The sequence below is a fragment of the Zalophus californianus genome, chromosome 4 (assembly GCF_009762305.2).
Source record: "Zalophus californianus isolate mZalCal1 chromosome 4, mZalCal1.pri.v2, whole genome shotgun sequence".
Classification (NCBI taxonomy): domain Eukaryota; kingdom Metazoa; phylum Chordata; class Mammalia; order Carnivora; family Otariidae; genus Zalophus; species Zalophus californianus.
In genome coordinates, this window is record NC_045598.1 from 125,650,590 (window position 1) to 125,677,025 (window position 26,436).

Here is a 26,436-nt window from a genome sequence, read left to right on the forward strand (position 1 = left end):
TAGGAGCTAGGAGAAAATTATATAAAACCTTCAGAATTGTGACGGAATTTGATTTCCCATCTAGGAACCTGTATACCAGGCCATACTATCAATTTAGTTTAATAGTAAAATAGAGATATTTTTCAGATATTGAGGAACTCAAGTGCTTCACTCCTATCATACCTTTTCTCAGGAAGTGATTATTATAGGAAGTGGCCTATCAAGAAGAGGGAGGAAACCCAGAAAGGGAAATATTGTGATCCAGCCAACAGGAGCTTCAACACGGGAGAGAAGGAAAGAAAGGCCCAGAATGATAATCCTAAGGTCTCAGCCATAGAGAATACTTAGAGAGAAACCAGGCCATATGGGAACAGGATTATGGGGTCTCTGTGAGGGAAGTGGAACTAACAGATAACCTGAAGAGGCTGAACATTTATTATTACTACATAGAATACTAAGGGGGGGAAAAGAGACTTAATTACTATCACCAAGAATAAAAGAGTTGTAAAAGAAAATACATTTAATCATTGTACATTTTATGGCCCTTCTATAAATAATAGTCACGTAGGCACAATAATATAAGCCCTGAATATTGATTTAACAAAAATAGAGTGCTATAACTAACCATACTGAGAAGTGGAAGAAGATGAAAAGTGTGTGTTTCTTTGGGTGGTATTAGAAAACTAAGTTTTCATCTTCCATAGTAAAAGATCAATAGGTAATAGCAAAAAATGAGATGTGAGTTAATAACATGGAGTGAAATATTTTAAGAAACAGCTAAAAACAGTGAACATCCTTGTGTCAGTAGACCAGGAATTGGTAGAGTATTGAGATGAACAAGAAGCTGCTGGGTTTATTATAACATGGTAGGACTACTGCATTCTAAAATTTATGTATATGTGTTAGGTTTCTCATTTAGAAAATTAAAATCATTTTAGTGGAGTGAATTGAACCCAGAAGATAGGTTAAGTCTTAATGCCTGGGACCTATGACTTTTTTGAAAATAGGGTCTTTGCAGTGTAATCAAGTTAAGATAAAGCCACATGATATTAGAGTGGGCCCTATCCCCTACAACTGGTGTCCTTATAAGAAGAGGGAGATTTGCAGGTACACATACACACAGGAAAGAAAGTCATGTGAAGGCAGAGACCAAGATTGGAGTGATATTCTACAAGTCAAAAACCCCAAGGCCTGCCAGCAACCACCAGGAGCTAGAAGAGAGCACAAAACAAATTCTCTCCCACAACCTTCAAGGGAGCATGGCATTGCCAACACCTTGATTTTGAGCCTCTAGCTTCCAGAACTGTGAAAGAATAAGCTTCTGTTCTTTCAAGCCACCCAGTTTATAGTAATTTGTTACAGCAGCCCAAGGAAGCTAATGCAATCATTTCACTCAATTTCTGTGTATCCGAATTGGAGCAGGAGATGTTTCAGAGGGTCCAATTCTTCTAAATTCATTCCACACTTGAGGTTTGGAAAAAAACAACAGCAACGACAGCAACTAATCAAGTTTAGCTGTTTTTGTGGGGTTGCACAGTATAAAACCCATCTGTTCAATTAAGGGATGTGGGAGGACTGGCAAATGTGAAACACCAATTTTGGTCTCTGGTTATAAATATTTAAGTGTATACCTGTCTGAGGTTTACTTTCTGTTTTTAAAAATACTGTTCTTTCCTGCTATCTCTGAAGAATAGTTACAAAGAACAAGAGTCCCTTTCCTTTTTACTTCACATAGTAACAGTGTAAAATGTTGAACAGAATGAACATTACTCAGAAAAGCAAACTTTTTTATAATGTACCTAAAAATTGATTACTAAACATTTTTTTCCAACTAACAAGTATCTCTGAACTTGTTAAATATCATTGTTATATGAAGTAATAACAGATATAAAGAAAACAACTGCATTATTTACATTTCCTATGCTTTTGATTCCAGTGCGTTGCCTTGGGGCCCAATACCTTCTTCAAAACAGTTCAAGTAATGAGGGGCGCCTGGGTGGCTCAGTCGGTTAAGGTCTGCCTTCTGCTAAGGTCATGATCCCAGGGTCCTGCTCAGTGGGGAGTCTGCTTCTCCCTCTGCCCCTCCCCTCTGTTCCTGCGCTCTCTCTCTCTCAAATAAATAAATAAGATCTTTAAAAAATAGTTCAAGTAATGAGATATTAAGATCTCAAAGCAGTTGGTTATAGGTTGTTACAGGTTGAATTGTGTCTGCTCCCCTGCAACCAAAAAAAAAAAAAAATATGATGTTGAGATCATAACTTCCAGTACCTCAGAATGTGAATTTACTTGGAAATAAAGTCACTGCGGGTATAATTAGTTAAATTAAGATGAGGTCATCCTGAACTAGGATGAGCACCCAATCCATTATGACTGGTGTCCTTATAAGAGTCTCATGCTCTACCGACTGAGCTAGCCGGGCGCCTTGACTGGTGTCCTTATAAGAAGACAGCCATGTCGGGGTGCCTGGGTGGCTCAGTCGGTTAAGCGGCTGCCTTCGGCTCAGGTCATGATCCTGGGGTCTTGGGATCGAGTCCCCATATCCGGCTCCCCGCTCAGCGGAGAGCCTGCTTCTCCCTCTCCTTCTGCCTGCCACTCTGCCTACTCGTGCTCTCTCTCTATCTCTCTGTCAAATAAATAAATAAAATCTTAAAAAAAATAAAAAGCCATGTGAAGGCAGAGGCACAAGGAGAATGCCCCGTGAAGATGGAGGCAGTGATTGGATTGATGCATCTACAAGCCAAGGAACACCAGGGATTGTCGGCTGTCAGCAGAAACTAAGAGACATAGAACAGATGGTCCCCCAGAGCACTCAGAAGGAACCGACCCTACAGACACCTTGATATTAGACTTCTGGACTCCAGAACTGTGAGAGGATACATTTTTCTTGTTTTAAAGATTTTATTTATTTATTTGACACACACACACAGAGGAAGAGAGCAAGCACAAGCAGGGGAGAGACAGGCAGGGGAGAAGCAGGCTCCCCACTGAGCAGGGAGACCAACATGGGGCTCAATCCCGGGACCCCAGGATCATGATCTGAGCCGAAGGCAGACACTTAACTGACTGAGCCACCAGGCACCCCACATTTCTTTTGTTTTAAACCACTGACTTTAAACAGCATAATGTGAAATTTACCATTAGCCACCCAGTTTGTGGAATTTGTATAGCAGCCCTAGGAAATGAATATGTAGGGATTTTACCAAAATTATGATACCTTTAAAGATTTTTCAACTCCAGTCTTTTCATTCATTTGTTTATTCACTAAATATTTGTTGAGTGACTACTACCTGTTTAGCACTCTTGTAGGCACTGGAAATAAAATAAGGCAGAGAAAGGTCCCTGACTAAATGAAGTGAACAATCTAATGGAGGAGAATAGCAAAAAACAGATACATAACATAAGGTAACATAATGTAACAATACAACATAAGCTAGTGTTAGGAGCTATGAAGAAAAATAAAACAGGGAAATGTATTAGAAAGTGGGATACAGAGGTCTGGGAAGGCCTCTTTGAGAAGATGACATGTGAGCAGAGACCTGAATGAGGAAGGAAGGAAGCTAGGCAAGGGCTGATAGAGGGAACCAGTACAAATACTCAGTGCGTGAATATGGTCAATGTAGAGGCAATTAATCAACCGAGAAACAGGGAAAGGAGATGAGACCAGATCAATGTAGGACCCTGTGGGCCTCATTAAGGATTTGGATTTTATTCTAAGTGTGATGGGGAAGCCACTGGAATGTTTTTGTTTTGTTGTGTTGCTTCTTTTGTTTAATCGGAGAAATGATATTATCTGATTTAAATGTTTTAAAGATCTCTCCAGTTTCTCTGTCAACAATGTTTTCTAGGTGAAGAATGGAGGAAAGAAATCAGTAAAAGCTTTCAAATAGCCTGAACGGTAGATGGTGGTGCCTTAGAGTATCATTGGAGGTGGCATCATGCAAATTTATACAGAACAAATGTACAGATAATCATCTAAGCCTATAAATGTCATTTCCTTTTCAGATTCAAAATCATGGGTTCACGGGATTCTTCCACATCTCCTGAATCCCTTTAAATTAGAAACTAGTAAGGGGTTTCTGAATAAACCAGTTAATATCCATTTGAACATCTTATTCACAGCTCAAAAATTTACAATAACTCTAAAGTTAAGGAATAAAAATGAAATTACTTCTGAAGGATCTCAGGATTAATTTTTTTAGGTAAACAACTTATATAATATAATTAAAATTTTACAAGGTATAGCAAAATAAGTTATATATATTAGCAGTATCAAATCAATTCTTTAAATGCAACTAAAATAATTCTTCTACTTATAGTATATAGGAATCTCAAAATTGTCTAAGAATTAGTAAAAGTTCACAATTCTTAGAGTGGAAGGAGTTGGTATCCAAAATTTAGTGAAATTTAAAGTGAAATTTGGGGCGCCTGGATGGCTCAGTCGGTTAACCGTCTGCCTTCAACTCAGGTCATGATCCTGGGGTCTTGGCATCGAGGCCCATGTTGGGCTCCTTGCTCAGCAGGGAGCTTGCTTCTCCCTCTCCTTCTTCCACTCCCCCTGCTTGTGCTCTCTCTATCTCTCTGTCAAATAAATAAATAAAATCTTTAAAAAAAATAAAATGTAGTTTGTTCATTTGGTAATAAGTGAACCAATTAGTAATAGCGGTCATTAACTTTAGAAAATGCAGTGATTAGATATCCAAAGTCAAAGCCTGAAAAATTTTTCCCAGGACAAACAGCTCTGTTCAAAAATGGGTAAAAGACTTAAGGGCATCTGGGTGGCTCAGTTGTTAAGCATCTGCCTTCGGCTTAGGTTATGATCCCAGGGTCCTGGGATCAAGCCCCGCATCGGGCTTCCTGCTCAGCAGGAAGCCTGCTTCTCCCTCCCACACTCCCCCTGCTTGCGTTTCCTCTCTCACTGTGTCTCTCTCTGTTAAATAAATAAATAAAATAAAATAAAAAGACTTAAATAGACATTACCAAATAAGATATGCATGTGGCCAAAAGGCACATCAAAAGATGTTCAACATCATTAGTGATTAAGGTAATGCAAATCAGAACTACAGGGGGATACCACTGCACACCCATTAGGACGGCTAGTATCAAACAAATGGAAAACAAGTGTTGGTGAGGATGTGGAGTGGTTGGAGCCGTCATGCACTGTTGGTGGAAATGTAAATGGTGCAGCCACTGTGGAAAACAGTTGGGTGCTTCCTCAAAAAATGAAACGTAGAATTACTATAGGATCCAGCAGTTTCACTCCAAGGTATATACTCAAAATAACTGAAAGCAGGAACTCAGACAGATGCTTGTACACCAATCTTTGTAGCAGCATTATTCACAACAGCTAAAAAGTGCAAACAACCTAAATGTCCACCGATGGATGAATGAATATGCAAACTGTGGCGTGAATCCACAATGGTAAATTATTCCTCTTTAAAAAGGAATGAAATTCTGATACACACTATGATGTGGATGAATCTTGAAGACACTATGTCAAGCAAAATAAACCAGACATAAAAGGACAAACGCTCTTATGATTCCATTTATATGAGATATCTTGCATAGTAAAATTCATAGAGACAGAAAATAAAGTAGTGGCTATTAGGGACCAGGGGAAGGGAGGAATGGGGAGTTATTATTTAATGAGTACAGACTTCCTGTTTGATATGATGAAAATGTGGTAGAAATAGTGGTGGTGGTTGCACAACATTGTGATTATACTTAATGCCACTGAATTGTACACTTAAAAATGGTTAAAATGATAAATTGTATGTTAGGCATATTCTACCACAATAGAAAGGAACAAAGCATGTGCTATGATGGTTCATTGCCTTAGCCAACCAGTTTCTGAGCTCTAGAACAAATTCCTTATGGGGGCAAGTCACCACTTTTGTTCTGAAGGCTCAACCCCTTACATGTTCAGAGTGGTTCTAGTTTCAGAAATGGGGTTTGATAGAGCATGGCTGTGGCCTCCCTTCACTACACATACTAGAACCTGTGATATATCTCATTAGAATTCCTAGTCTGTATTTTTTTCCTCCACTGTTTTTCTGGAAAGCCTTGAAAAAACTTGTTAAGTATTCTATGACACCTGCTTTCTCTTTTCATTTCAAATCTTCTCACAGTTGACTAAGAATGAGTCATTCTCTGAGTTGAAATTTGCACACGTATCGTGATTTTCCTTAATACTTTCCATAGGTCGGGGCACCCGGGTGGCTCAGTCGTTAAGCATCTGCCCTGGGCTTGGGTCATGATCCCGGGGTCCTGGGATCGAGTCCCCCATCGGGCTCCCTGCTCCACGGGAAGCCTGCTTCTCCCTCCCCACTCCCCGTGCTTGTGTTCCCTCTCTCTCTCTGTGTCTCTCTCTGTCAAATAAATAAATAAAATCCTTAAAAACAATACTTTCCATAGGTCGATTTTTAAATTCAGATCGGGCCAATTGTAGGTGACATGAATGTTGTGAATAGTGCCTCAAGACTTTGTTGGCAACAACATGCCTTGACAACTGAGCTCTTGTATATGTTTCCTGGTTTGAGCAATCTATCCAAGCACAGCAGGCAAAATACTATCAGTGCAATGTATCACTGGCAACTGTGACAAACCGCACAGTCTGCAAGTCAGCACCACAAGTAACACCATAGTACACACATGGGAAGACAAGGAAACAAAAAAGTTGTAAAGCAAACACAAATATTAATACAACATTTAAACCCAAGGAGTGCTTTGCAAAAAAAAAAAAAAAAAAGCCCCCCAAACCAACAACAAAAAACAATCAAATGTCTAAAAAAACTCTGGAACAAAGCCACAAGAAACAAGTTCCTTTTACTTTAGTCAAAGTTTAGTCACATGAAAGAACTGGGAGAAATGTTTTTCTTAATCTGTGGAGAATTTCATTTGCCAAATAATCCTCAGACAACTTTCCCTCCCTTACTGCATCATGTTTAAGTGAAGTCACAAAGACTGTTAGATTTATAATAAATGCAGTGATGATGGAAATTCACAATGAAGTAGAAATAAAAATGTTTACACATGCATGAGTAAAAGTTAACAATGAAGAGAGGTGCCTGAGTGGCTCAGTTGGTGAAGTGTCCGACTCTTGATTTCAGGTCATGATCTCAGGGTCCTGGGATTGAGCCCCGAGCCCCATGGCCTCTGACTCTGTGCTCAGCTGGGAGTCTGCCTGAGAGTCTTTCTCTTCCTCTTCCCTGCCCCTCCCCCGCCACTCTCTCTCAAATAAGTAGATCTTTAAAAAAAAGTTATCAATGAAAAAACATACCAATCATTCTTGAAATCAAGTGACCAGAAATGGAGTGAGGAGGACACAACTCACGTTAACACTGGAGTCTTTGGAGTTATTCATATCAGCAAAGCTTTTACTCTAGCATCTTAAACTTCTATTCCCACAAGTGCCTTGCCCTTTCATCTCCATGTTATGTGCTCATGCTGTTCCCTCTAAATTGAATACCCACTTCTTCTCTCCCAGTCCCCAGGCCCTCCAAATTGAAATCCCACATACCATATGACCCAGTTTAAATGTTCATCCTCAATGAAACCTTTCCTGAACTCCTCAGCTAGAAGCACTGCCTCTCTTGCAAAGTGCTGTAAGACCATCTGCATTTCTCTGAAGGCACTTCCCTCTCTACAAGGTATTGTATTTATATATGGACACATATGATCTCTCTGGACTCCGAAACACAGGGGTTCTCCAAAGATCTCTGCTGGACCCTCTTCTCTTGTCAGTTGTCATTACATCCACATCCACACAGAGACACTCGCACACCTCCATCATAATCATTTCCCCCCTGCTTCACAATCTCTTATTTCTGTGAACATGACTCCAAAATCTCTGTTCCAATCTTTTATCCTGTGGCACTCTCAAATTTCAGTCCCTCATTTCTCCCGGCTTGCACCTAGTTGCCCCTTTAATTATTTATTTATTTGTTTATTTGAGAGAGAGAGAGAGAGAGAGAGAGAGCACGAGAGTGGGGTGAGGGGCAGAGGGAGAAGTCCCAATGTGGGACACCGTCCTGGGACTTCAGGATCATGACCTGAGCAGAAGGCAGACGCTTAACTGACTGAGCCACCCAGGTGCTCTAGTTGCCCCTTTAAACCCCACATACATTATGTCTACAATGGAAATTATTATCTTCCTGTCCAATTTTCTTCCTCTGTTCTCCTTATGTTAACGACACTGCTGCTTCCCTCGTCCCTTGGGTGCAAAATCCCTCACCCATCCTCCCTGCCCATGTCTGGTCAGTTACAAAGTCCTGCCAATTTCATTTCTGTAATACTGTGGTCATTTCAACCCTTTCTTCTCACCCCATTTCCCTTTCTTCCAACTTCCAACTACTCTCTTATCTTGTCCCCCACCAATAGCCTCAGTATCTAGAAGGGTACCTAAAGTGGAAAATCAGTAAATATGTATTGGAAAAATGAATAAGTTTTCCAAGCCAATGCCTCTGCTCATGAGATTCTCTCTTTTTAAAAAAACTTTAAAAAGATTTTATTTATTTGACAGAGAGAGAGAGAGCACAAACAGGTGGAGCAGCAGAGGGAGAAGGAGAAGCAGGCTCCCCACTGAGCAGGGAGCCCGATGTGGGGCTCGACCCCAGGACCCCGGGATCATGACCTGAGCCGAAGGCAGACGCTTCACCGGCTAAGCCACTCAGGCGCCCTGGATGGTGTTCTTTTTAAAACGAAGAAACCACAGTGTCTTACACACATTATTTCACTCACTTTTGACTACATTCTATTCCACTGCAGCACTTACTACAATTATGAGGGCACTTAAAGCTAATAAAATATTCAAATTTTGGTCTTGAAAGAAAGATACACCTACAGTTCCTCACTTAATCATAAATCTTTATTATTTGTTCTCATTTCCAGAGTCTAAGCAACTCTACTTTATAAATTTTTCTCACATCAAATATCCATTGAATGCACTAGATAGCTAGCAATAAAAACATCAGTCTTTTTCTTCAGCTGTACTGTTTCACTTAATTTCCCACTTCTCCTTGTTGAAAGCATTTCTAATTACCTTTTTATATCTACTTCATTTTCAAGTTTTTAAGTTTAAACTACTCCATAACACCTTTAAAATTTTCAGATTTATCCAATTTCTGATGTCCTATTTAAAATTTTGTCTCTTCTAGAAGGTTCTATGCTATTTATGAGCAGAGGCCATTTCCTGGGTTCTCCCTGTAACGAGCATACATAAAATATTTGTTGACCAGGGCGCCTGGGTGGCTCAGTTGGTTAGGCGGCTGCCTTCGGCTCAGGTCATGATCCTGGAGTCCCGGGATCGAGTCCCACATCGGGCTTCCTGCTCAGCAGGGAGTCTGCTTCTCCCTCTGACCCTCTTCCCTCTCGTGCTTTCTATCTCTCATTCTCTCTCTCTCTCAAATAAATAAATAAAATCTTTAAAAAAAATATTTGTTGACCAAATTGATTAATAAGAAACAAGAAGTACATCTTAAGGAATTAGAAGGATGCCTGAATCAAATACATAAATAGTAGCAATGAGATCCATGCTGTCATCATTAATACAGTGTAGTGCAGGGTTCCTCAGAGTGTGGTCCGCAGACCTCAGGGTGTCCCGGACACCCTCCTGGGGGAGATCTAAAAGTTCAAAAATCTTTTGGTATGAATACAAAGATGACATTTGCCTTTTTTGCTGGGTTGACAAATGCCATGATGGTGTGAAAGAAATGGTCAATAAAACCGCGGTGCCTCGGCACAGAGCAAACTACACGGATAGTCACTGCATTCTTCACTGCTATGCACTCACTTTAAAAAATGCCAATTTTAGCTTATGCATGTCTTCAACATAGAAATTATTTTTATGATAACTCAACCTCTGAGATCACATCTTCTTCATATTCTGTGTGACGAAATGGGAAGTGTGCATAAAGTGCTACATTCTGTGCTACATACAACAGAGGTTGTCTGCCACTGTTTGCATTGTGAACTAAAGTAGCTGGTTTTTTCATGAAACACCATTTTACTTGAAAGTATGACTGATAGACAAACTACGCTTATCATGACTTGGGTATTTGACATTTTCTTTAAGTGAAGTAAATGAGCCCCCCACCCAATCACTTTAAGGAAAACAACTGACAGTACTTGTCAATGACACATTTCAAACTTTCAGGTGAATATTACAATTCATCCACCACCACGAGCTAGTCCTTAAAGACTTTTCTGATGATATCAGCAGTGTTATTAATGGATATACTTTCTTATATCATGAAATGTGCCAACATTTGGAAAATCTGCATACAAAATGAACCAATATTTTCTAAATGACGAATGCATGATTTATAAAATGGTAAAATGATCTATTCAGAGTTCAGATAGTCCAGTGGATTTTAATGTAACAGGATATGAAAAGTATTAAATAATACTAAATAGCGTGTAAACACGTAACCTAACAAATGCACTTTGTAAGCTGACAATATTGGAAGTTAACTTGAAATAATAAGAGAATCTAAGATTTTTTTAGCTCCTTTTCTATAAAATTGCTTATATTCATATTTTTAAATTATACCAAATTCCTTATTTAGTATTTTTGGGGGTGTTTCTGATAATAACCCTAAATTGTTTTGTGTATTGAATTCTTTCTGAAAGTTACATAAATGTATGCACATCATTCTCACTGAGATTATTAAAAAGTTATCCCTGCAAGTTCATCATATACACCAAGTATACATTTTCTCCTGTAAGTCCCTTATTACTGTGAGCGCTCTTTGGAAATATTTTTGCTTTGTTCTTTCTTTCCATTAACATATGAGAAAAACCAAAGAAATGAACCAGGGTCTACATGAACTATTCCGATCTATGCAATCCTCTGCTTCTGTTCCTGGTCCCTTCCTAATAGCAAATATTCCTTTGGATGTTTCTGAAATCTCTTCTGAAGTCTTACTCACTTTTATGTGACAGAGGGTGTTAAGTTGTGGAAAAAACACTGGAGTAGAAGTCAGCAGTTCTGGGTCCCAGTGTTTTCACTAACCGATCATGTAGTTTTAAAATTTCTCATGTGTCCAGCCTTCAGTGTCCTCCTCTGTAAAATAAAATTAGAGAAATGATCTCTCTAAGTCCTCTTTCAGCCTTAAGAATTCCCTAAAATCTCTGATTAAAATCCAGAGTATGTCTGACATCCCTCAGCAAAAGGTAGTTACAGGTTCTGAAAATACTCGTTATGATTTTTCCTTTCCATCTTTTTCTTGCTCCTGGCTAAGGATTGTTGCCACTACTAAGTTACTCAGATCAGATCTTCCACCTTCCCAGCAATATCCTGGGTCTGCTCTCTCGACTTCCCTTCTTGATTTAGAGCAGTCATCTGCTCAAAAACTATTCTCAGAGAACAGTCTCTGTGGGGCAGGATCAGTCAAATCTGATTACACTTACAGATAATACAGTTAGCCATTTATTGAAGTCATTTCTATGTGTGGGGTGCTTTGTTAAGGGCTTTGTAAACATTATCTAACTTATTTCTCACAACCACTCAGTGAGGTAAGTATTTTTATTCACATTTTACACACGAGAGAACAGCCTCAGTGAATTGCCCAAGACCACGCAGGGCTATTTTCTCTAATATTGTCTAAATTAGATATAAAAGGCTCTAACAACACTGGTCATCTTTCTAAGCTAGGCTGCTTAGAAGCACATGCCTGGTTATCATGTTTTGACCTTGCACTGTCCAATTCTGCCCAAAAGATATTCATAAGATCTGCATTACAAACTAAAATGGCTTCCCTTTTGCTTCAAGGAAAGAGTTGTAGTAGTTGCTGATCATTAAGATTACTATGGCAGATCTGGAGCACTGGGTGTTATGCACAAACAATGAAACATGGAACACTACATCAAAAACTAATGATGTAATATATGGTGATTAACATAACAATAAAAAATTAAAAAAAAGATTACTATGGCAGATCATTGCATTTGTTTTCATCAAACTGCCTTTAACTCTAAATTCCAGTAAAACAATGGAGATTGATATACTTTAGACACTGTCTTTCAAAATGGAACCTTCTAAAAATGGCACAGCAAAATTCTCGAGAGTAATTTCCAAACTTGGGAATTCATTCCAGTTGCTGATTTGCCAGACCCATGTTTTGGTGGTCTTCAACCTAAAGTTTTTTTCAAAGAAGGTTTTGTTTTGTTTTTGGTGGGAAACTGTTATAGCTTCTTTTCTCTACTTCAAGAATACACTTCGTTTGGATTTTGTGAGTTTTACTTTCCGGATTGCATTTACGTTTTGACCAGTTAAGATATTTTTGACAGAAATTTCATCAAAAAAATTATTATGCCTTGGAAATGGTATTTGAATAATTTGGGCATATTGCTTTTGAAATAGAAGTCAATGCCAAAAATTTAATTATTTTAGTGGAAAATACAAAGCCACTGAATTGTCCCTTCTGGTAACCAGCCTCAAAGAGGTTATTATCTCAAGGAAAAGCACATTGTCACTCAGCAAAAGTTAGGATATTTCAAGTTACAAAAGGATAATTCTATGAAAGAGAATCTGTTGACTATTATGTGCATAGATACTGCTTTTCCAGGATCGTGCCACAGCAACTTCTTGTTAAGGACCTTTCCCATGAGGCTAATCAGTCCTTAATTGTTCTGTCACCATCCTGTAATTTCTCTCCTTCAGTAACTTTCCTTTTCCTTGGCTTGTAGATGATTTATTTCCTCGCTTACTTCTTCTCTATTTTTTTTTCTTTTCCTAAAGCCCCTTCTTACAGTCCCTCCCTCAAGTTTTCTTCCACATTTTTAGTTTTTCAATATCAAAAACCTCTCATACTTTTTCTTACCAGCTTATCTCCTTAACTCAAAAATTAGAGTGTAGAGAACAAGAATAAATAATGTTTGGTTGGGGGTACATCATAGGTAGAAATATTTGAAATATTTAGCTTTTATTTTGTTACTTATTAAAATAAAAGAGAAAAGAAATAGATGGATGGCTTAGACAGGAATACTGAATATCAAAGGCTGCTAAATTAAAAGAAATTCCAAATTTTCATTTATGTGCTCTTTTTCTCATGTGGAACTCAAAACTCTTTTGTGTATTTGCCTTCATTTTAGGTTGTGTAACAATGTTCTGGCCTACCTTCTTGCCTAAGAAGATCTGTGGGAGAGCCTGTCTCTGCAAGAGTCAATACATGCAACCACTGTGGAAAACAGGTTGGAGGTCCCTCAAAAAATTATAAATAAAACTACCACATGACCCAGCAATTCTACTTCTGGGTACTTGTCCAAGAAAAACACTAATTTGAGAAGGCATATGCACCACCATGTTCATTGCAGCCTTATTCACAGTAGCCAAGACACAGAAACAACCTAGGTGCCCATCAACAGACAAATGCATAAGGAAAATGTGGTGTATACATATACAATGCAATATTATTCAGTCATAAAAAGAATGAAATCTTGCCATTTGTGACCGTACAGATGGTCCTTGAGGGCATTATGCTAAGAGAAACAGGTCAAAGAAAGACAAATAAGTATGATCTTACTTATAGTGGAATCTAAAACAAACAAACAACTACAGAGACCAGAATGGTGGTTTCCAGAGGTGGGGATTTGGGGGTGTGAGAAATGGGTGAAGGTGATCAAGAAGTAAAAATTTCCAGTTATAAAATGAATAAGTCCTGGGCATGCAATGTGGCTCTAGTGATAGCATGGCAACTATAATTACATGCTGTATATGCTACGTAGCCTAGTCATGCTATGTATAATGTTGTCTTGCTATATCTGAAAGTTGCTAAAGAGTAAATCTTAAAAGTTCTCAGCACAAGGAAAAAAAATTTTGTAACTATGTACAGCGACAGAGTTTATCTAGATTTATTGTGGTGGTCATTTTGCAATATATGCAAATATCGAATTATTATCTTGTACACCTGAAACTGATATAATGTTATATATTAATTATACCTCAATAAAAAAAAGAGTCAATACAGGGTAAAGTCAGATCCGACAAGTGCCAGCTTTAATCACAGTTTTTCCCTGTAATAGACATTAACTGCTAACATAGCTGCAGTGTTAACCCAATTTTCTGGTCCTTTAGAAAAGAGCTATGGTAGATAAATAGAAATGAAGGAAGACAGAAGGACAGAAAGAAAGAACAAGAGAAAGAAAGTTAAAAGCAGTGCTGCTCTAAGCATATCATCTTAAGAAGAGGTAAAATCATCAGAAGTGTTTCAGAAACAGGTAAGACTCGGGAGGCACACTATAAACCAATCTGAATCTTTTGTGATGTCAAAGTTCTAGCAATTCATGAAGTATGTTTTAAGCTCAGATATCATGCTGCTGTCCCAAGTCGTAACCCCACCTCTTGATTAACATGATTTAGATGAAATAACCCTATATCTATTCCTTAAATTCAGAGTCAGAGGCCTCGTTAAGGTGGGACAATACCATTTTTACTTCTTCGGTGCTGTTCTTTCTTTTCTAACCTTTAAAAGATGAAATTGATAATTTATCACTTTGCCAAAGTCTTGTAAGACCCTGGAGTTTGCAGATGGCATTAGAATTTGGAATTAGGGCCCACACGGTCTCTGTCACAGATAGCCTCACTGGCAATGGACTCGGTCTCTCTCTTTCAGAGCTAAAAAGTTTCAGAAACCTCTGGGAGCAGGTTGGGGGAGAAGACTCAGCGTTTTATTCTCTCGTCCTCTGTCTGGAGAAAATATAAGAATATAAAATTATTTCTGTTACCGCTTCTCTGATAGTGAGGCATTGAAAGAAATTCCCAGATTTAATTTCTTTGAGAGCACAGCTACTGTCTTGCTAGGTCTAGATGCAACAGGCTGAGAGGTCACATTTATGGCTTAGCCCCCGCCAGCAAAGTCAGACTGTATCACTCTCTTTTCTGACAGGATGACATACTCATTTTCAAACCATTGTTTTAAAGATGCTGAGGGAAAGAGATTAAAAACTTTTTTTGAAAAACAAAAACAAAAACAAAAACAAAAAACATTACTCACTCGCCCCTGAAGTACTCCACTTACTTTCATTTTTGTGCGTGTTACTTTCCAGTCCTGTTGATAGGTAAATGTATTTGTATGTAGTTGCAATTTCAGATCCTCTTTCTTGAAATAATAACATTGTTTGAAAGTTCTTTTTTCAAAAGCCCCTGTTGCTGTTTACCTCCATGGTGGCTTTTACTAAGCCTGTGTTCATAAACAAGTATGAAGGGGTAGAAAGGGGAGCTTTGTCATTGTGTAATATTGGTACTGATTACTAAAATCTCTAGCATGTTCTTTGACCTAAATTTCATGTTATGCTTATGTTTTAAAGCATCCCACCCTCAACATTTTATTCAATTTTGTGGGAAATTAAATAGATATAATATCCAATATCTTAAGGAACTATACAACAATTTATTTTGCTACAAAAATATTTTCTTTTCTTTTCTTTGTTTCTTTAATTTAAAAAAAATTAATTTCAGCATTGTTAACATACAGTGTTACATTAATTTCAGGTGTACAATGCAGTGATTCAATAATTCCATACAACAATTTTTGTAAAAAAAAAAGCAACCAAGAATTGCTTTGCTTCTTTAAGATAGACTGGCTAAGTGTTGCCATGGAATAAGTGACATCAGCAGGCCACTGCATCTAAGAAAATTGTCTGGAGCATCGTATTTATGAAGGAGAAATAAAAAGGAAAGAAAAGCTTTAACTTGACAGGAGATCAAATCTCCTAGGAATAAAAACTATTAAGTACAGTTGAACTTTCATGATTTTCAATTTAGTGTTCTAAGGATCATTCTAATTGTTACCTAGAGAGACTGCTGTTAAAGGAGTGTTGGTTTCCCTAGCTTAATTGCCTATTATGAATTTAGATTTTATATATTACTTAGGCATGCTCGCAAAATTCTGTTATATTCCTATTCAAATAGAAATGGAAAATTACGGGATGCCTGTGTGGCTCAGTCGGTTAAGCGTCTGCCTTCGGCTCAGGTCATGATCCCAGGGCCCTGCTCAGTGGGGAGCCCGCTCCTTCCTCTCACCTTGCCCCTCCCCACCCCCCGCTTGTTCTCTCTCTCTCTCTCTCTCTGCTCTCTCTCTCTCAAATAAATAAATAAAACCTTAAAAAAAAGAAATGGAAAATTATGTGAGAAGACCTATAGAAAAATACATTAGGGAATAATGTTTTGGTGATTTTTCTGTGGTTGTTTTCAAGGCACATTTAAAATGGTCTCAGTGCTTCTTTTTTGTTTTCTCAAGAGGGAAAATTATAACATCTTAAATACTGGAAGACTTTAAATAGCCTTTAAGATTTACAGAGACCATTAAAAGAATAATCCTCAAATCTACAAATTTGTGATTCATCTTTCTCTGAGAATACTTTTCCATTTGCCTCTCATTTTACACCATAGAGTGGTGATGAATGCCTTAAGAAGTTATCTAATCACTCCTGCCTTTGGGTACAAATAAGTCTTGATCTGATCTGGAAGGATAGGTTTTATGTAGGGAGCTCAAACTTCATTTCTGGTTGTGTAAATCCAACCTGCTGAGCCAGCCTCAGATTCTACATATAGATTTATTTTAGGGCATGCAGTAAGCTATGTCCCAGGCATCAACTGTCGAGATAGCACGGTTTGTCTTTGATGTTATCCATTTCCGCTATTGGGACCTCTTTTCTTCCAGGCCTCACCTTCTGCCCTATCTGCCACACACCTGTGATAACAGCCCTGGGCAAACGTTCAAGGTGGGCTGGTTGAGCTGGCACTCAGGACATTTTTTGCTGACTGAGCCTGGGTTTCCTTTCCATGGTATTTGTTCCTTGTTCTTGAAACAAGGTAATTTTCCTTCATTGTCCCTAGACAACTCTATTGAAAATTCCTGAAGACTCAGAGGACTATGGTTCCAATATGAAAGGTTTTTTTTTTTTTTCTTTTGGAGAAGCAGACTAACTCCTTTTAAATCACACGATTTATTTCTGCATGGAGATGTAAATGCTTCTCCATGTGTGGCTCACACAATGAGCAGTCAATATACAAATAGATGGACGATGGGGATGCTGACGCCTCGGGACCCTCTTTTTCCGCACAGGTCTTTCCAAGGCTTTGCGAAAGGCCTGAGCAATGTATTCACATGTTGTATGTTTTGCAAAATAAAGATGTTTTAGCTACTCTCAGTCAACAATGCTCTCTCACCCCTTTGACTTTACTTCCACAGCATTTGCACTTGTGTTAGGGATGTTGGAGTGGCTGTGGGTATTAGAGGATCCAGGTAAGAGGAAGTTCAATTGGTGATAGTTTTAGTTTAGGTTTCATAGGATATATTTATGTGGTTTACAATCATTTCTGTGATTGATTAAGTTATTGCTAGGTGTCCTGGTGAAGGAATAGCTTCTGGGAACACTTCTACCTCCCACTATGTTGACCTACCCAGCATCATGACCTAAAGGTGCAAAGTCAAGGTTTATATAACATACAGGGGTTCTATCACATCTCTCATCAGGACAGTGCAGGTAAGTGGTGGAGCAATGTGTCTAAAATGTCCCAAGCTAGTCTATGGAAAATTATTCCAAACATCGCAAATATACAATTGTAAGCAGAAGTTTCAGTTTGCATCAAAACCTAGGCATAACTGTAGGTTTCCAGTTGGAATATATGTATGTATATATATATACATATATATATATACATGATGGTTATATTCACATATATTCATATAGTCATATATCCATTCATATATCAATAATGATGGTTATACAATTATCAACATACCATATATATTTTTTCTTTTGTGATGGGAGTTGTATGAAATAGAATTGTTCAAAATTCTTTTGATTTTAGGGCACAAACCTGTAGCAGTATTAAAAACAATGAACATTGCATAGAGCACTGTGTGTTATATGCAAACAATGAATCATGGAACACTACATCAAAAACTAATGATGTACTGTATGGTGACTAACATAACATAATAAAGAAACAAACAAAAAAAATGAAAATGTCTGTGTACCAGGTTGGGATGATTTATGCACTCAAACCTCAATATGTAAAAAGTTTTGATCAACTATACTGCAAGAAAGACTGAATTATTTTTCTATACTCTTTATAGAAGAGGTTATTACAAAATAGCTGTTGTATGAAGAGGCTCCCAAAGGGAACTAAACCAAAAATTGTGGGAGTCTTATAATGGTATGTCAGGCAATTAATAAATAAAAGTATTATATAATTCTCTTGGAGTTTGTATTATTTATGGTATTTATCAGCATTTAAAAAATTTTAAACTGGGGAGCCTGGGTGGCTCAGTCTGTTAAGCGTCTGCCTTCAGCTCAGGTCATGATCCCAGGGTCCTGGGATCAAACCCCACATCGGGCTCCCTGCTCAACAGGAAGCCTGTACTCCCTCTGCCACTCCCCCTGCTTGTGTTCCCTCTCTCACTGTGTCTCTCTCTGTCAAAAAAATAAATAAATCTTAAAATAAATAAATAAATAATTTTAAACATTGAGAATTCTATTATCATTCTAATTTTTTACCTAACTTGGCATTTGTAATTTCATATTCTTTTCCTTAAAGAGACCCCCCCCCAATAAAAAGCTTTTGTACAGTGAAGGAAACCATTGATAAAACGAAAAGACAACCTACTGAATGGGAGAAGATATTTGCAAATGACTTATTTGCTAAGGAGTTAATATCCAAAATATGTAAGGAACTTACACAACTTAACACTAAAAAAACAAAAAATCTAATTAAAAATGATCACAGGAGCCGAATAGACATTTTCCTAAAGAAGACATACAGATGGCCAATAGGTACATGAAAAGATGCTCAACATCACTAATCATCAGGGAAATGTATAGCAAAACCACGATGTGATATTACCTCACACCTGTCAGAATGACTAGAATCAAAAAGATAGGAAATAACAAGTGTTGGCAAGGATGTAGAGAAAAAGAACCCCTGTGCACTGTTGGTGGGAATATAAATTGGTATGACCATTGTGGAAAACAGTATAGAGGTTCCTCAAAAATTTTTAAATGGAATTACCATATGAACCCATAGTTCCACAATGGCAGAAAGGAAAACACTAATTTGAAAAGACACATGCACTCCTATGTTTATTACAGCAATATTTACAATACCCAGGATATGGAAATAACCAATGTCCATTGATTGATGAATGGATAAAGAAGATGTGGTATATACATATGTATACACAATGAAATATTACTCAGCCATAAAAAGGGATGAGATCTGGCCATTTGCAGTAACACGGATAGACCCAGAGGGCATAAATGTTAAGTAAAATAGTCAGACTGAGAAAGAACAAATACCATATGATTTCACTTATATGTGGAATCTAAGAAAACCCAACAAATTAACAAACAAACAAAAACAAAAATAAAGAAGAAAGAAACAAAGAGAAAAAAAACCAGACTTTTACAAAGAACAAACTGGTGATTACCAGAGAGGAGATGGGTGGGGGGATGTGTGAAATAGATAAAGGAGATTAAGATGTACAAACTTCTAGTTATGAACTAAATAAGTTACGGTGATGAAAAGTACAACATAGGGAATATAGTCAATAATATTGTAATAACATTGTTTCATGAAAGATAGTGACTACACTTATGGTCATGTGCACTGAGTAATGTGTAGAATTGCTGAATCACTATACTGTACACCTGAAACTAATATAATACTGTATGTTAATTACACTTCAATTAAAAAAGATTTAGGGGTGCCTGGGTGGCTCAGTCGTTAACCGTCTGCCTTCGGCTCAGGTCATGATCCCAGGGTCCTGGGATTGAGCCCCGCATCGGCCTCCCTGCTCCGCGGGAAGTCTGCTTCTCCCTCTCCCACTCCCCCTGCTTGTGTTCCCTCTCTTGCTGTGTCTCTCTCTGTCAAATAAATAAATAAAATCTTTAAAAAAAGATTTAAAATTTAAAAAATAAAGAGGGCCCCAAATTATATAAGCTTCTGTCTGTATAAAACCTGTATATGCCTCTGAGTGAGATGAGATGAGCTAAGCCAAGCTAATCCCTGGCATCTGACATAATGAGCTAGTCAAAAATGAAGCTGAGAAGAATGGGTAAAAATAGTCCATGTACTGTAAGCTAGGCAAGAAGCAGGAAGTATACTTTTTTTTCAACGATAACATTTTCTGTCAGTGGATATGATGGGCATAGGTTTAGATGAGATTACTTAAGGGAAAGTATGTGAATTGGTTATATATCTTGATTTTTACTGCATTTATTGCATTTATTCACTTCCTGTCTCCCATCTTGAAATATCCTATTAGTTGTTGAACACTGGAGGAAAATAACATTAAACATTTTTTAAGCAGTGTTTTTGAGGTGGTCTTTTTTGCCACCTAGATTTTTTTTATGGATTCTTCCACTAATATTAGAGGGTTTTTCTCTAAACTGCACAATCCCAAAACATATATAATAAGATACTCAATGTATTCCTTAATTGAATTGTCCTCCATACCCACTTACCCAGGGGAGCCTACATTTCATCTCAAGAGTGTTTACAAATTCAGTTCCTTAGAAAGTGTAACTAGTGCCAGGGACATGTCAAGCAATAGACTGTGATAGCATCCTAGGACCAGTTTTCTTGGTGCTGTGTCTATAAATTCTTCTTACGATGATTGGTTAATATTTACTCTTCATTACAAAGGTCTGAAGTTCTGCGGCAAGCAAAGGCACATTGTTTGTGGCAGATTCTTGTCTCTGGAATTTGTATTCCTTGTTATCCTTTGGAGATTGGGGAGCTTCTGATCCTATCTATCTCAAACACATACACGAAGTCCTCATAAAGTGCTGTTCATTCTTGTTGGTTTTCTATGGCTTGACATTCATACTGATGGGTAATGGTATTGCAGGAAAAGAAGGCAGACGCTGTCTTCTACTTCCACTACAGCTTGGATATTAACATTTTTATTCTTGAGTTAGGCCCTTTTTCTCTGGAGTATTTATTACTAGGTTTGCATTATCTGATATAAATCATATAGCCAGGAATCCCTATCAAAATACCACCAGCATTTTTCAGAGAGCTAGAACAAACAATCCTAAAATTTGTGTGGAACTACAAAAGACCCCAGAGAGCCAAAGCAATCCTGAAAAAGAAAAACAAAACTGGAGACATCACAATTCTGGATTTCAAGCTCTATTACAAAGCTGTCATCATCAAGACAGTATGGTACTGGTGCAAAAACAGACACATAGATCAATGGAACAGAATAGAGAACCCAGAAATGTATCCACAACTATATGGTCGACTACTCTGCGACAAAGCAGGAAAAAAATATCCAACGGAAAAAACACAGTCTCTTCAACAAATGGTGTTGGGAAAACTGGACCACAGGCAGAAGAATGAAACAGGAGTTCTCTCTTACACCATACACAAAAAGAAATTCAAAATGGCTGAAAGACCTAAATGTTAGACAGGAATGCACCAAAATCCTAGAGGAGAACACAGGCAGCAACCTCTGTGACCTCAGCCACAGCATCTTCTTACTAGACATGTCACCACAGGCAAGGGAAACAAAAGCAAAAATGAACTATTGGGACTTAATCAAGATAAAAAGTTTCTGCACGGCAAAGGAAACAATCAACAAAACTAAAAGCCTACAAAATGGGAAAAGATACTTGGAAATGACATATCTGATAAAGGGTTAGTATTCACAATCTACAAAGAATTTATCAAACTCAACAACCAAAAAATGAATAACCCAGTTAAGAAATGGGCAGAAGACATGAATAGACACTTTTCCAGAGAAGACATCCAGATGGCTAACAGACACATGAAAAGATGCTCGACATCACTCAGCATCAGGGAAATACACATCAAAACCATGATGAGATACCACCTCACACCTGTCAGAATGGCTAAAATTAACAACACAAAAAACAACAGGTGTTGGCGAAGATGTGGAGAAAGAGGAACTCTCTTGCACTCTTGGTGGGAATGCACACTGTTACAGCCACTCTGGAGAACAGTATGGAGGTTCCTCATAAAGTTAAAAGTAGAACTACCCTATGATTAAGCAATTGCGCTACTAGGTATTTACCCGAAGGATAGAAAAATACAGATTTGAAGGGATACAACCACCCCGATGTTTATAGCAGCATTATCAACAATAACCAAACTATGGAGAGAGCCCAAATGTCCATCAACTGATGAATGGATAAAGATGATGTGGTATATATACACAATGGAATATTATTCAGCCATCAAAAGAATGAAATCTTACCATTTGCGATGACGTGGATGGAGCTAGAGTGTATTATACTAAATGAAATAAGTCAGTCAGAGAAAGACAAATACCATATGATCTCATTCATATGTGGAATTTAAGAAAGAAAACAGATGAACGTATGGAAAGGGAGAAAAGAGGAAAAGGAGAGAGGGAAACAAGCCATTAGCGACTCTTAATGATAGAGAACAAACAGGGTTGATGGAGGGAGGTTGGTGGGGGATGGCCTAGATGGATGATGGGTATTAAGGAGGGCACTTGTTATGATAAGCACTGGGTGTTGTATCTAAGTGATGAATCACTGAATCCTACTCCAGAAATCAATATTGCACTGCATGTTAACTACCTAAAATTAATTTTTTTTAAAGATTTTATTTACTTATTTATTTGGAGGGGGGAGAGAGAGAGAGTGAGTGTGTGCATGCACATGTGGGAGCAGGGGGAGGGGCAGAGGAGAAGGGAGAGAGAATCCCGAGCAGACTCTGAGCTGAGTGCTGAGCCCCACATGGGGCTCTATCTTACAACTCCAAGATCATGACCTGAGTTGAAATGAAGTGTTGGTCACTCAGGCTGGGCCACCCAGGCACCCCTACCTAAAATTTAAATTAAAAATAAATAATAAATAAATAAATAAATAAATAAATAAATAAATAAATAATAAAATAAAAAATGTTATAGCCAGTATATATTTGATATGTAATAATTAACTGGATTGAGAGACCACTAGGATCCTGATCTGTCGTTTCTGTCTCTTTCTTTTTTTGAGCTCTGCTAAAAAACCACTAGACAGTTTTGCCAAGACTGTAAAGGAGCACAACATAGTCCTTAGAAAATCAAATTGTATATGTCATGTTTTCTGCATATCCTAATGCAACATGGGTATATAAGAATTACACCAAAAGACTTTTGAGAGGCTATTTAGAAGATGCATTGGGCTTTATTTTTTTAAAAATTTCATAAATTTCATCTACTTGAACTATATTTAATCACATGTTGGTTTTATTGCCATTAAGTATTTGAAATTACTAAATCTATTGTTTTCTTTGTGTTGGAAAAATGACTCCGTGGAGGTTTGTGAACTGCTAACCCAGTACAAATGATTTTCTGTAGATTAAGTGTCACGCGAGGTCCAAATAATCAGTTCCCAGAAGCGTGGCAGTAAATCTGTCAAATGCCATAACCTAGTGCTCACTTGAGCTTATCAAGTCATAAGCCTTTTCTGTTTATTAAACTGAGTTCAAGGAATGCAAGGAGAATATGACCTACCATATCTCTATTGCATTTAATCACAAAAAGACAAATTTCTTCCAGCTAAATGCTCCATAATCTGAAAACACTGATAGTGTAACACTTTTATTCAAACATTCCAGCAAATCATTAGCCATGTATAACACTTGCCATAGAACATTCAAATTCTATTTGGCCAAGTTTGACCTTGCTAATATTTTAAGTAAGTTTTTATGTATGTATAACATTATACATGTATTATGTAATATCAATATCATACAAACCTATATATGTATATATGTGATCTTTATGCACAAAAAGATTTTAATGTAAACCTCTAAAGATTAACAAAAGAACTGGAAATCAGAAGACATGGATTTTTTCATTTTGTTTTTTGGTATTTTTATTCTAATTATTAAATCAATATGTATACATACAATGCTCATTTTTTTGAGACTTCCAATTCACAAGCATGATAAGGCTCTGCATTTATTTAAGATCTCATTTAATTTCTCTCAGAAATGTTTTATAATTTGCAGCATACAAATCTTGCACATATTTTGTTCGATGCAGTTCTAAGTATCTCATGTTCATACAATGCTCATTTTAACAATGAATGAACATAAAGAAAAATGTTAACAGTCTCTCCCTACCTCCCTCCTTTCCTAACTCCTACCTTCTAGTAACCAAGAGTATCAGTTAGGTATTCTCCCACATCTTTCTCAAAGACAACATAGTTTTGTAGATCATATTTTGCCCATGACTAGCTGCAACACAGAGCATGAGTCTCAAAGGCTGCAGCGTCCTCTTGCCAAAAATAAGAATGATTCTAAACCAGAATGAGATACTACTTTACACCCACTAGGATGGTTAAAATAAAAAAAGACAATAACAAGCGCTGCTAAAGATGTGGAGAAATCAGAACCCTAGCACATTGTTGATGGGAATGTCAAATCGTGCAGCCCCTTGGGAAACAGTTTGGCAGTTCCTCAAAATATTAAACATAGAGTTACTAGATGACCCAGCGATTCTACAACTAGGTATATACGCAAGAGAAATGAAAACTTTGTCCACAAATGTTCTTGACAGCATTATTAATTATTGCCAAGAAGTGGAAACAACCCAAATGTCCATCAACTGATGAGTAAACAGAATGTGGTGTATCACGCAATGGAGTATTATTCTGCCACAAAAAAGAATCAGGTACTGATACATGAGACAACATGGGTGAAACTTGAAAATATTATGCTAAGTGAACGAAGCAAGTCACAAAAGACCATTTAATGTGTGATTCTGTGTATATGAAATGTCAGGAATAGGCAAATCATTAGAGACAGAAAGTGGGTTAATGGTTACCAGGGGCTAAGTTATCAGACTTCTGTTAGCCTGAAAATATTCTATAATTAGATTCTGGATGGGTGCCCAACTCTGTGAGTATACTAAAACTCACTGAACTGTAAACTTTATTGTATTTATTTATTTATTTAAAGTAGGCTCCAGACCGGGTGTGAACTCCTGACCCTAAAATCAAGACCTGAGCTGAGATCAAGAGTTGGGATGCTTAACCAACTGAGCCACCCAGGCACCTCTGAACTATAAACTTTTTTTTTATTATGTTATGTTAATCACCATACATTACATCATTAGTTTTTGATGTAGTGTTCCATGATTCATTGTTTGCGTATAACGCCCAGTGCTCCATGCAGTACATGCCCTCTTTAATACCCATCACCAGGCTAACCCATCCCCCCACCCCCCTCCCCTCTAGAACCCTCAGTTTGTTTCTCAGAGTCCATAGTCTCTCATGGTTCATCTCCCCCTCCGATTTCCCCCCTTTCATTTTTCCCTTCCTGCTATCTTCTTTTTTTTTTTTTAACATATAATATATTATTTGTTTCAGAGGTACAGGTCTGTGATTCAACAGTCTTATACAATTCACAGCTTTAACTTTAAATGGGTGAATTTTATCATATCTGAAATATATCTCAATAAAGCTTTAAAAAAGAAAAATAAGGATGTTTAACTTAGTTGTTCTCCAAGGTCTCTTTAGATTATGGAATTTCTTTCTCATACAATGTGAAAACAGGTCCACATTATTTTCTTATTTCAGTTGATAAAGTCATCTCAATAAATTCTTAACCTGCTTATTCAATCTACTACATTTTCCCAACCTCTTAAAATGGTTCTTCATATTAATGCTAAAGTTTACTATTTATTCTATGACATGAATGTTAACTTTTAATTAGGACAATAGGGAACCCAAAATATCTTGGTAAAGAGAAAAAAAAGTGAGTAAACAGTTGTCATAACCCATGTCTTTCTGGCTTTATATACACAGTAGAGTTTATTATTCATCCTGTTAATAAGAGATTCAAGAAAACAAAATATTGGATTAATCCTGTATGTATGGGATATCAAATTTCAGAGTTTAGTATTTTTAGTACAGTTACTACATTTGGTAGCCTGAAAAAAACAAATACGCAAATAAACAAATCAGCCGTCATTTTAGCCATGGCAAATGCCATCTCTGTAGAGACATTCAGTAGCTGCTCCAAGATATCTCAGAAGGCAGGGGGCTCATGGGCTGCAGGCTGTCTAGAAGGGGGAGGAATCAATAGCAGTATGTGGCTGATCAGGTGTGGGAGCACAGGGATGAAGACAAAGGATTAGATAAGTGTGAGGGTGATGTCACATTTCAGTATGGGGAGATTGCAGATACCATAACATAAACAGGAAGTCTGGAGGTGGAGGCGCTTCGGGATTAGGTTAATGATTTCAATTATGGATTTCACTGATTGCCAGACATCAGAAATTAAATGTCCAGCAGGCAGTTAAACTTAGAGGACTGGAGCTGAGGATGGGTCCTAGTTCCATCTTGGGTCTTCATAGCGTGACAGCTGATGCCATAAAGCTGGACAAGATTTCTGAGGGAGGGCTGGGGGAAAGGAACAGATGGCTGAGAATTGTCCCTTGGGGGGGACCCACCACTGTCCCGGGACAGGAG

The 26,436-nt window shown here is 37.6% G+C and overlaps 1 protein-coding gene across 1 annotated transcript in view; it reads right to left on the reverse strand.

Moving 5' to 3' along the window:
• PDE7A (phosphodiesterase 7A) overlaps window positions 1–26,436 on the reverse strand; it is a 210,742-nt gene that overhangs the window by 140,292 nt on the left and 44,014 nt on the right. Inside the window, exon 2 of the mRNA XM_027604877.2 lies at window positions 10,905–11,038. The gene's annotated coding sequence lies outside the window, so the exon portion shown is untranslated. The remainder of the gene's footprint in view (window positions 1–10,904; window positions 11,039–26,436) is intronic.